Below are 8,612 nucleotides of genomic sequence, written 5' to 3' on the forward strand. Positions count from 1 at the left end.
AACTGGCACCCGAAGTATCAAATAATCCGAACATAAGTACCAAGTAACACTAACACAACACCACTGAGCCGCGTCCAAGCCCACTATTTGTAGCGTGCAGATGTGATGTCAGTGCTCGTACCAGCCCCTAAAACAGACCTCAGGCGCGTCCAGATAACGTCAGGGGTATGCACACGAGCCATGTAGTTGTATAGTGCACGCGACATCTGTGAGGCCCGCGTAGCCATCACTGTCTCCTTCCTTACTCCACAACCGCAAGAATGCCCCGCTAACTTCTGCTTTCCACCACTTGCCGCTGAGACAACTGACACCCCTCCTTCATGTTAGTCAAATAGTTATGCACCATTCTAGCATTTTTTCCAGCGTGGATATAAAGAAGAGTGGATTAACAAGTCGAGAAATCTTAGGGACTCCCCGCACTGTTACACTCTGAGAACAAGGGACTGACTAATAGTGAATATTTGTCATCATTTTCAAGTGCAAACCCCATTACTAGCTGATGAAATGGCTTATTATACACTACAGAATTTTCTACTCGATGAAAAAATACTAGACTTCAGGGGGCGCCCGGGTTTGAACCGGGGACCTCTCGATCTGCAGTCGAATGCTCTACCACTGAGCTACACCCCCTGATGCTTATGAAGGACAATATGGGCATGAAATGAAAACTTGCGCTATATCCTGGTGAATGTATTATGTTAATGAGTGGGAATAGGTGCACGCACACACACACACACACACACACACACACACAGACATATTCTCTCTCTCTCTCTCTCTCTCTCTCTCTCTCTCTCTCTCTCTCTCACTCTCTCTCTCTCTCTCTCTCTCTCTCTCTCACTCACACACACACACACACACACAGACACCTTCGTTAATGACGGAAGGGAGGAGGCGGAGGGTTAGAAGGTTAAACAAGATATTTGTTTCCCTTCCCCCAACATGATTAATTCCTTTAATCTCCTCTTTCTCGCTCATTTTCCCGCAAGCTGTACCGCAGGATGGGTGGGAATAATAGTGAGCAGCGCAAGGAGGAAGGGAGAGAGGGAGAGGGCGGATAATAATCAAATCAATTCCTTTCCTTATAAACAGCACGGAGGAAAGGATTCTGTCTGTTTATTATTGTCTTGCTGGAGATGAAGGATGGATGCTCAGGCGTAGGTGATGTGGATACGGATGCGTTTCAAAGCCTAATTGTTTGTGGGAGAAATGTATTTGTCGTTCCTTCGTATGGTAAACGTTTTAATTGAAAGCAGTGACGCGTGTGGTTTTCCTCATTATTATTATTATTTTTTTTTACTTACGTGTCTTTTTTTTATTGTTTCATAGTGTTTTCAAAGGTATTACTTCTTTCTTAGTCGTTAATGAGGAGTTATACTTAGAAACACAGCGATTTAAAGGTAGAAATACCAGCTTAATGATTGGTTGTTTTTTGGATAACATTGTTTTCCTCGACTCGTCTTCCTACTTTTCTCTCTCTCCTGTATTCTCTCTCTCTCTCTCTCTCTCTCTCTCTCTCTCTCTCTCTCTCTCTCTCTCTCTCTCTCTCTCTCCTCTCTCTCTCTCTCTCTCTCTTCCTTGTCTTTAATTTGTGTTTCCCTTCTGTTCTTTCGGTTCATTGCTTTCTTATATGTTGTCTTCTTTCCTGTTTTTTTTTTCTCGTTAGTTTTATTGTGTGTGTGTGTGTGTGTGTGTGTGTGTGTGTGTGTGTGTGTGTGTGTTTATTTGTTCGTTCCCACACTTTAGCTTCTTTTTTTAAGATTAACACATTGATTATTATCAGTTATACGTTCTTTTATTTTTTCTCTTCCTCCTCCTCCTCCTCCTCCTCCTGCTCCATACACACCCTCTCGTCAACTGCACGTCCCACCTGAGAATCATCACCCCGGCAACTTTATGCTTTATGAACTAATTCGGGATCCTTACAAGTGACAAGGGCGTGTCTCGTGAGAGGCGGAAACTCGGTAATTGCGCCATCAGTGAGCAGCAAGCAGTGTTATGAGCGACACCCGAACATTCAACAAACATTACTACATTAACCAAGCAAAGCAAAATGACGATACCAACAGTTGACGACGCCATTAGAGAAACAAGGCTGAGTACATTGCTTGTTATCTGCGCAGGAATGATTCTAATGTTCATTCGTGACGTGAAAGGATTGGGTAGAATTAAAACAGTTTTGGTCAATAGCACAGTGATTACTAGGATTGAAGTGTTTTTTTTTATACTCTCTCTCTGTCTCTCTCTCTCTCTCTCTCTCTCTCTCTCTCTCTCTCTCTCTCTCTCTCTCTCTCTCTCTCTCTCTCTCAGTAATCCATTTTTTTTAAGAAATTGTCAGGTCATAGTGATTTAAGATTGAGTAAAAGCGCAAAACAGTTGAAGTAAGTGCAGAAGGTTACTCGACTCCTAATCACGACTTTACATTTCAAAATTCAAAACATGTGACTTATTTATTTATTTGTTATTATATTATTATTATTATATTTTATTTTTTTTATTTTTCGGAAGTAGTATGAAGGACAGGACCTGGTAGCAGACTGTGCGCCATATGTACGAGTATCAATGGATGAATGTGTTCGGTCCCGCCTTCCCACCCTCCTTCCCCAGTCCTTTTTTTTTTTTTTACTTTTATTGCTTAGCTTCCCGATTTTTGTTCCCAGTTGATGGCCTCCACTTTAACGTAATAGGCTCCTCGCGTCTAGCAAGGCTTCGGAACGTACTCTGAAAACAAGGTAGCAACAAAACGATAAAATGACGAGAAGGAGAAGAAAAAAAAAGTCACTTCCAAAGGCAGACACATGGCTACTCTTGGAAGTAAAGTAATTAGTTATGTCAATAGCCATTACTCTGAACAAACAGTGAATAAGCGAACGCACTTTCGGGAGTCTCGAAATCGTGAGCAATAAGAACCAGTTATCACACACCGACCATCAGGGACACACACCGACCATCAGGGAATGTATGTCGTAGGCAACCCTCTGCTGCGTGAATATGCTCTTAACACGTCACTTCTCAAGACGAGGTATTTCTGTGCGACTTATAATGTATCATCACTTGCCGGGACTTGGTGACGAGAAGCAAACCTATCGAATTAGTAGCCGATGCTTTTTTTTTTTTACAAACCAAGCGTAGTAGTGCATGAAAACAGTAAATCAACAATGCATCAACAACGAACCTAGACTTCATAAGGGAATATAAAATGGAAAAAAAAAAAAAAAAAGGATATTGTTTGCAACTGTCATCCACCGTGTCTAGAAGTAAGCATTAGATATACCCTCACTAGCAACAGTCGTCATACCAACCAACAAAGAAGGAAGTGCACTGTAATCAAGCGTGTCTTTCTGCCTAGAGGGAAGGTGAAACACGTGGCCTCAGAGGAAAGCTTCTTCTGTCAGGATCAATCTTGTCAAGCATGGTACACATCAATCATAATTTTCGACATGCACGAAACGAGATTCCTGTTTCTTAGAAGGCAACGCTGTCACCTCTTTAGTTTATGTTCCTACTGGTTCTTTCATAAAAAAAACACAAAAGTCTCTGTCGCTGATTGATATTGACACCATACTTTGATTACGGTGACGCCTTGTGATTCATGGTGAGTGTACTGTATATGCACAGTAAACCATCGCACCATCCTTACCGTAACATGATATTGAGATAGACCTTATACTTACATGGCGACCAAAATAAAAGACTACTTATACCTCCTCTTAAGGAAACCATGTCCCCAGAAACAGGTGTAGGTGAGGGTTCAGTGCGCTTTCTTGTTTACATGTGCGACGTAGATGGCTTAGCTCGCCTGCCATGCATCTTGCGACTTAAGTCAATCCTTGCCTTCAGTAGTGACTTACCGACAAACCACATCGCGTCCTTCTTAGTGCCAAGATACTAGTCCTTTTATGTTCCAGGGAGTAGGTGTATCTCTTAATATTCTTACTTGTATGTTTCCTTTGTCCATCTACCTGTTTTTGTGTTTATCCTCTCATCTGCATACCTGTTGTTTTCTCTCTCTCTCTCTCTCTCTCTCTCTCTTGATTTATCTGCCTGTATCTGTCTGTCTCTCTCTACCTGCTTATCAATCAGACCCTTAATATATTGGTTAGTCTGTCTATTGTTGTTGTTGTGTGTGTGTGTGTGTGTGTGTGTGTGGGTGGGTGGGTGGGTGGTGGGTGGGTGTGTTTGCTTCTATATCGATTTGTTTGTTGATCCACTTACCAGCCTACCGATTTTTGCACACCTATTATCCCTCCCACCCTGCGCGAGACCCTCATCCCCCCCCTCCACACACACACACACACACACACACACACACACACACACACACACACACACACACACAAATAGATACTAAATAAGTATGCGAATGAATATTCAAATAATAACATGATGAAGATCACTACTTTTAAGTATGCATAAAGTAAGTGGTATTCCTGAAAATAGTGAATAAATACCAGCAATGCCGATATTGCAATGAAACCGAAAAAAAGTAGGTACTTGAGTTAAGTTTTGATGCTTAGAAACTAAAACAGAATTGTTTTCTCTCCTAACAAGAGGGCAGGTAGTGCTGGCCATCGGGAGCGCCGTGGGGTGGGTGCCACGCAAGCGATGCGCAGTGTTCTGTTTGGACGAGTGGCGAACCGGCGGCGGCCTGGTGCTGGGCGGGCGGGTCAACGACCTGCCCCAGCCAGACCCGGGCTAGGTCGCCCCGCCCTGCCGGGCCGCCTCGCCCGCCTCGCCCGCCTGGAATCCCCCCCGACTCGCTCCCCAACCGTGGGGGTCGTAATGCCATAACCTCTCCCATCGTCCTCTTCCCAGGCAGGAAAGCTGAACAGGGATTGTCGTAAAATATCGGTAATGAACACCAGTGAAGGCTCCAATTGGGGGGTGGCTGCCTTGAGTAGATCTTCACTCCTGGAGGCGACGGCGTGCACCGGGCCTGAGCTGAGGTTGCGTTGTGTTGCCAGGAGCGGCGTGGGTTTGCCGCGGGCCACAGCCAGGCACGGCGTGTTCGCGGGATGCTCTCAAGACGTTATAATGTGTGACTTCCTGGAACTGACATAACGTTACGAAACCTTCCTTCGTTTTTTCCAAGTTGAACCGAGATAATCAGATACGTTTGCTGCATCCCACAGGGCTTGCCTCCCGCTGTTTCTAAGGTCACTGCCATGCAGTGAATATTCACTCTTAAATCTTGTTTCAATAAGCATCATAGATTTTTCTTTCTCGTCAAATAATTTTTCATCCTACCCATTCTTGTTATGCTTTCACTTTTTTTTTCTATCTTCTTCTTCTATATTCCTTGTAACAAACTGGCTGAAGAACGATGAACGAAACTCATTAAAGCTTTGTGGATGAAACTGGTTAATTCAATTTGAATGTTCATGTCTGAATAACACGTATCTTATAATGTTTTTACTATACGTCAGATAAGTTTCATCTGGCTTATCTCAGCTCCTCGTCAGTCTGCCTTGGTTCCCTCACCCGTAAACCCCAGCAACGAGGGCGCCGCTGCATAGAATCACCGTCCATTATATCCATGGCATCATTCCTCAAAGGCCGTAAATTCGATCATCTGTACGGAATAATTAACCTCCAAAATATGTTATTAGCACGGAGTCAAGAAGAGTTTAGCCAGACCTCGCCCGCTCTTCCTGTGTCGGTGAAAAACAACATAATTATCCTTTTGGTCTTAACAATCACTGCTTCCCACCTTGGTAATTATTCACGGCCAACTAAATATAGTGTTAGGTAATGCAGCTATGACGTTAATGTTGATCTGCTCCGAATGTGAAACTTTTAGCCACGCGGGGCTCGGTAATTGGCGGTGCGGCAAGAAAAATGTAGTTCAAAGGTCGGGTGAGAGCGCGCCAAATGGATGATTCATTGGCAGCGCTGTGTCCTCTATGGGGGAAAAAAGGAGACCATTATTGCTTTCTTTAATAATTCATAGTCTGTACATAGGAGAGCTTTAATCTGATACTTCATCACTTTAAGTTCTCGTTCTATTGTTTATTGTAATACTTCATATCTTATTTAGTCCAAAAGTTTATCTCATATTTCTTTATAGTTATAATATTTACGGCGCAGATCTTTTTTTTTCTATTATTTTTAGTTCTTATGTTATTGTTCTATTTAGTGATGCATAGTCTTTACAGTGGGAACTTTATTTATATATCGTCACTACCGTTGGATTTATATATTTGTTTTTTTTTTTTTTTTTTTTTTTAATGACAGCCATTAAAATGGAGGTTTCATAGTTTTTTTTATTACTTTAAGCTGTTTACTATTATTATTATTATTATTATTATTATTATTATTATTATTATTATTATTATTATTATTATTATTATTATTTTCTCCAATAATTATTACAGTGGATAACTTTAATACTTTTCATCACATTTAGTTGTTATATTATTGTTTTCTTTAATACATAACTTATGACCTTTAGAGCAGAGCGTTTCAATTGCATATTTTTCCATTACTCATTTGTAATTTACAAAAGCAAAAATTTGTTAGGAAATGCATTCAGTAAAAAACGAATAACTGCAGATGCTTTTGTCTTTGTTTCATTGGTAAATTACATACTGCGAGAGTTTAGTTAATATTTTACTGCAATGAAATTCAAAAGTAAAAGCAAAACGTTTGAAATGTTAGTTACCAAAAAAGTTATTGTTCTCTTTTATAATTCATAATCTTTATGTCAGAATCCCTTTTTCTCTTATTATTCTTTCTTTTACTATTTTCTTCGTGTTTTGAACAGGAAAAGAACTGTGTGTATGTATGTGTGTGTGTGTGTGTGTGTGTGTGTGTGTGTGTGTGTGTGTGTGTGTGTGTGTGTGTGTGTGTGTGTGTGTAGAGAGAGAGAGAGAGAGAGAGAGAGAGAGAGAGAGAGAGAGAGAGAGAGAGAGAGAGAGAGAGAGAGAGAGAGAGAGAGAGAGAGAGAGAAAGAGAAAATAGTTCTTTCTCCACTATGGGAACCTATGTGCAGGTTCATTGTAATGCTAATAATATATACCTTTTGTTCATTGTTATTTAAGAGTAAAAGTGCGTTTTTAAATTGTATCTGAAACTTTATTATATTTGTAGGTTTGTTATTGGTGTAGTGCAGATCATTATTGTGGACAACATTGAGCGCATGTTCATAACTAGACGCTTTGTAAAAGGGAGGGAAGTATTAGGTAGTGCATACAGTCGTCTAATACTTGGGTTGTAATGACTGTAGATTTGTATCGCGAGCAACACTGAGTACGCATCCAAATCAAGTAGGCTCTCAGAGGATGAGAGGTCGTAGCAAAGTGCATACAATCGTCTGATAGTGAGAAAGCTCCTGAAACTTTATTGTAGGCATTCAGTTATCGTAAACAGGTATTTTGGTCAGCAATGAGTACGTACCCTAATGTAGGCTCCCAGTAAAAAGGAAGGTAGTGGCGGAGTGCACACACGCGTCTGGGATTGAGGAGGCTGTGAGGTGCAGCTCAGGCCCCGCCGCCAGCATCTGTCGTTGCCTTATCGCTCGTCCACCTCGATGCTGGCCTGTCACCTCGCATGCCTCAGCCGGGCTTAAGCGTCCAGAGCGGTCTGGCGACAAGCAGCGACCTCCCCTGACCGATTAGGCATCCGTGCTAGGAAGACAGCATCGACTACACTGATACTCATTTCTGTAATTGGATAAAGACTTAGTGAATAAAAGAAATATTGTAATGTCTGACAGTTGCCACTTGGCAAATTATAAAAGCAGCTCTAAAGAAAATAAGTATGATTTATTAGACAATTCCTTATTGAAATAAGAGGCAAAGCAACAGAAGAGGATAGTATTGACAGAATAATGTTCTTCTCCAGAATAGGATACGTATTTAGTGAGGAAGTATTACAATATTTTACGCACCAAGCAGCAGAGAATATAAGCCGCTTTATCGAAAAAAAAAAAAGTAAGGATTTTTCATGTTGTTTCTCGATTCATTTCCCCAGCAAGAATTTCAAATCACCGGGATAAGAGGCTAAGTAAATAAGAGGAATGTGGACTGTTCCCGAGTTTACGCTACAAATCAGACGGCAAACAGAGCCGGCCCGGATAAAGGTTAAGGAAGCACAAGAAAAAGAGGCCGTGGGCGAGGAGGACACGACATAGGGAAGTGTAAACAAGATTTGCGTGGCAACCGTGGGAGGTTGAAGAATGGCAGCCTGAAGCTACACGAAGGGCATGGAGTGCGTCTGTCTGTGGGCGGGTGTGGGCGAGGCCTGTGGGTTGGGACACAGAACGGGTGTGACTGGGTACGTGATGGGGGCTGCGGGTGTGGGTTGAAGTGACAGCGGTTGTGGATGGTCGTGGGATGTTGATGGTAGGGAAGTGAGAGGGTCTGCTAGGGGACAGAACCGGTGTGGACTGGGAAGGTATGCGTTGATGGACGTGAACCTGCTGTTGTTGGTGTTGTAGGCAGTCAGGAGGTACTTTAGAAGGTATTGCCTGTACAGTGGCACCGTCATGTCTTCATTCCCTACGCTTGTATCTTTGTCTGTGTATCACTTTCTCATCGCAAGGAATGAACTTGGAGTGGGGAATGGAGGAAAGATATCTGAGTGTGTCTTTAAAGATTTTCCATGCATATATC

The 8,612-nt window shown here is 42.1% G+C and overlaps 1 non-coding gene across 1 annotated transcript; it reads right to left on the minus strand.

Moving 5' to 3' along the window:
- Positions 1-558: 558 nt before the first annotated feature.
- Positions 559-630, minus strand: Trnac-gca (transfer RNA cysteine (anticodon GCA)). The gene has a single exon. It is a non-coding gene; the product is annotated as a tRNA-Cys (tRNA).
- Positions 631-8,612: the final 7,982 nt, after the last annotated feature.

The sequence above is a fragment of the Scylla paramamosain genome, chromosome 14, assembly GCF_035594125.1.
Source record: "Scylla paramamosain isolate STU-SP2022 chromosome 14, ASM3559412v1, whole genome shotgun sequence".
Taxonomy (NCBI): Eukaryota; Metazoa; Arthropoda; class Malacostraca; order Decapoda; family Portunidae; genus Scylla; species Scylla paramamosain.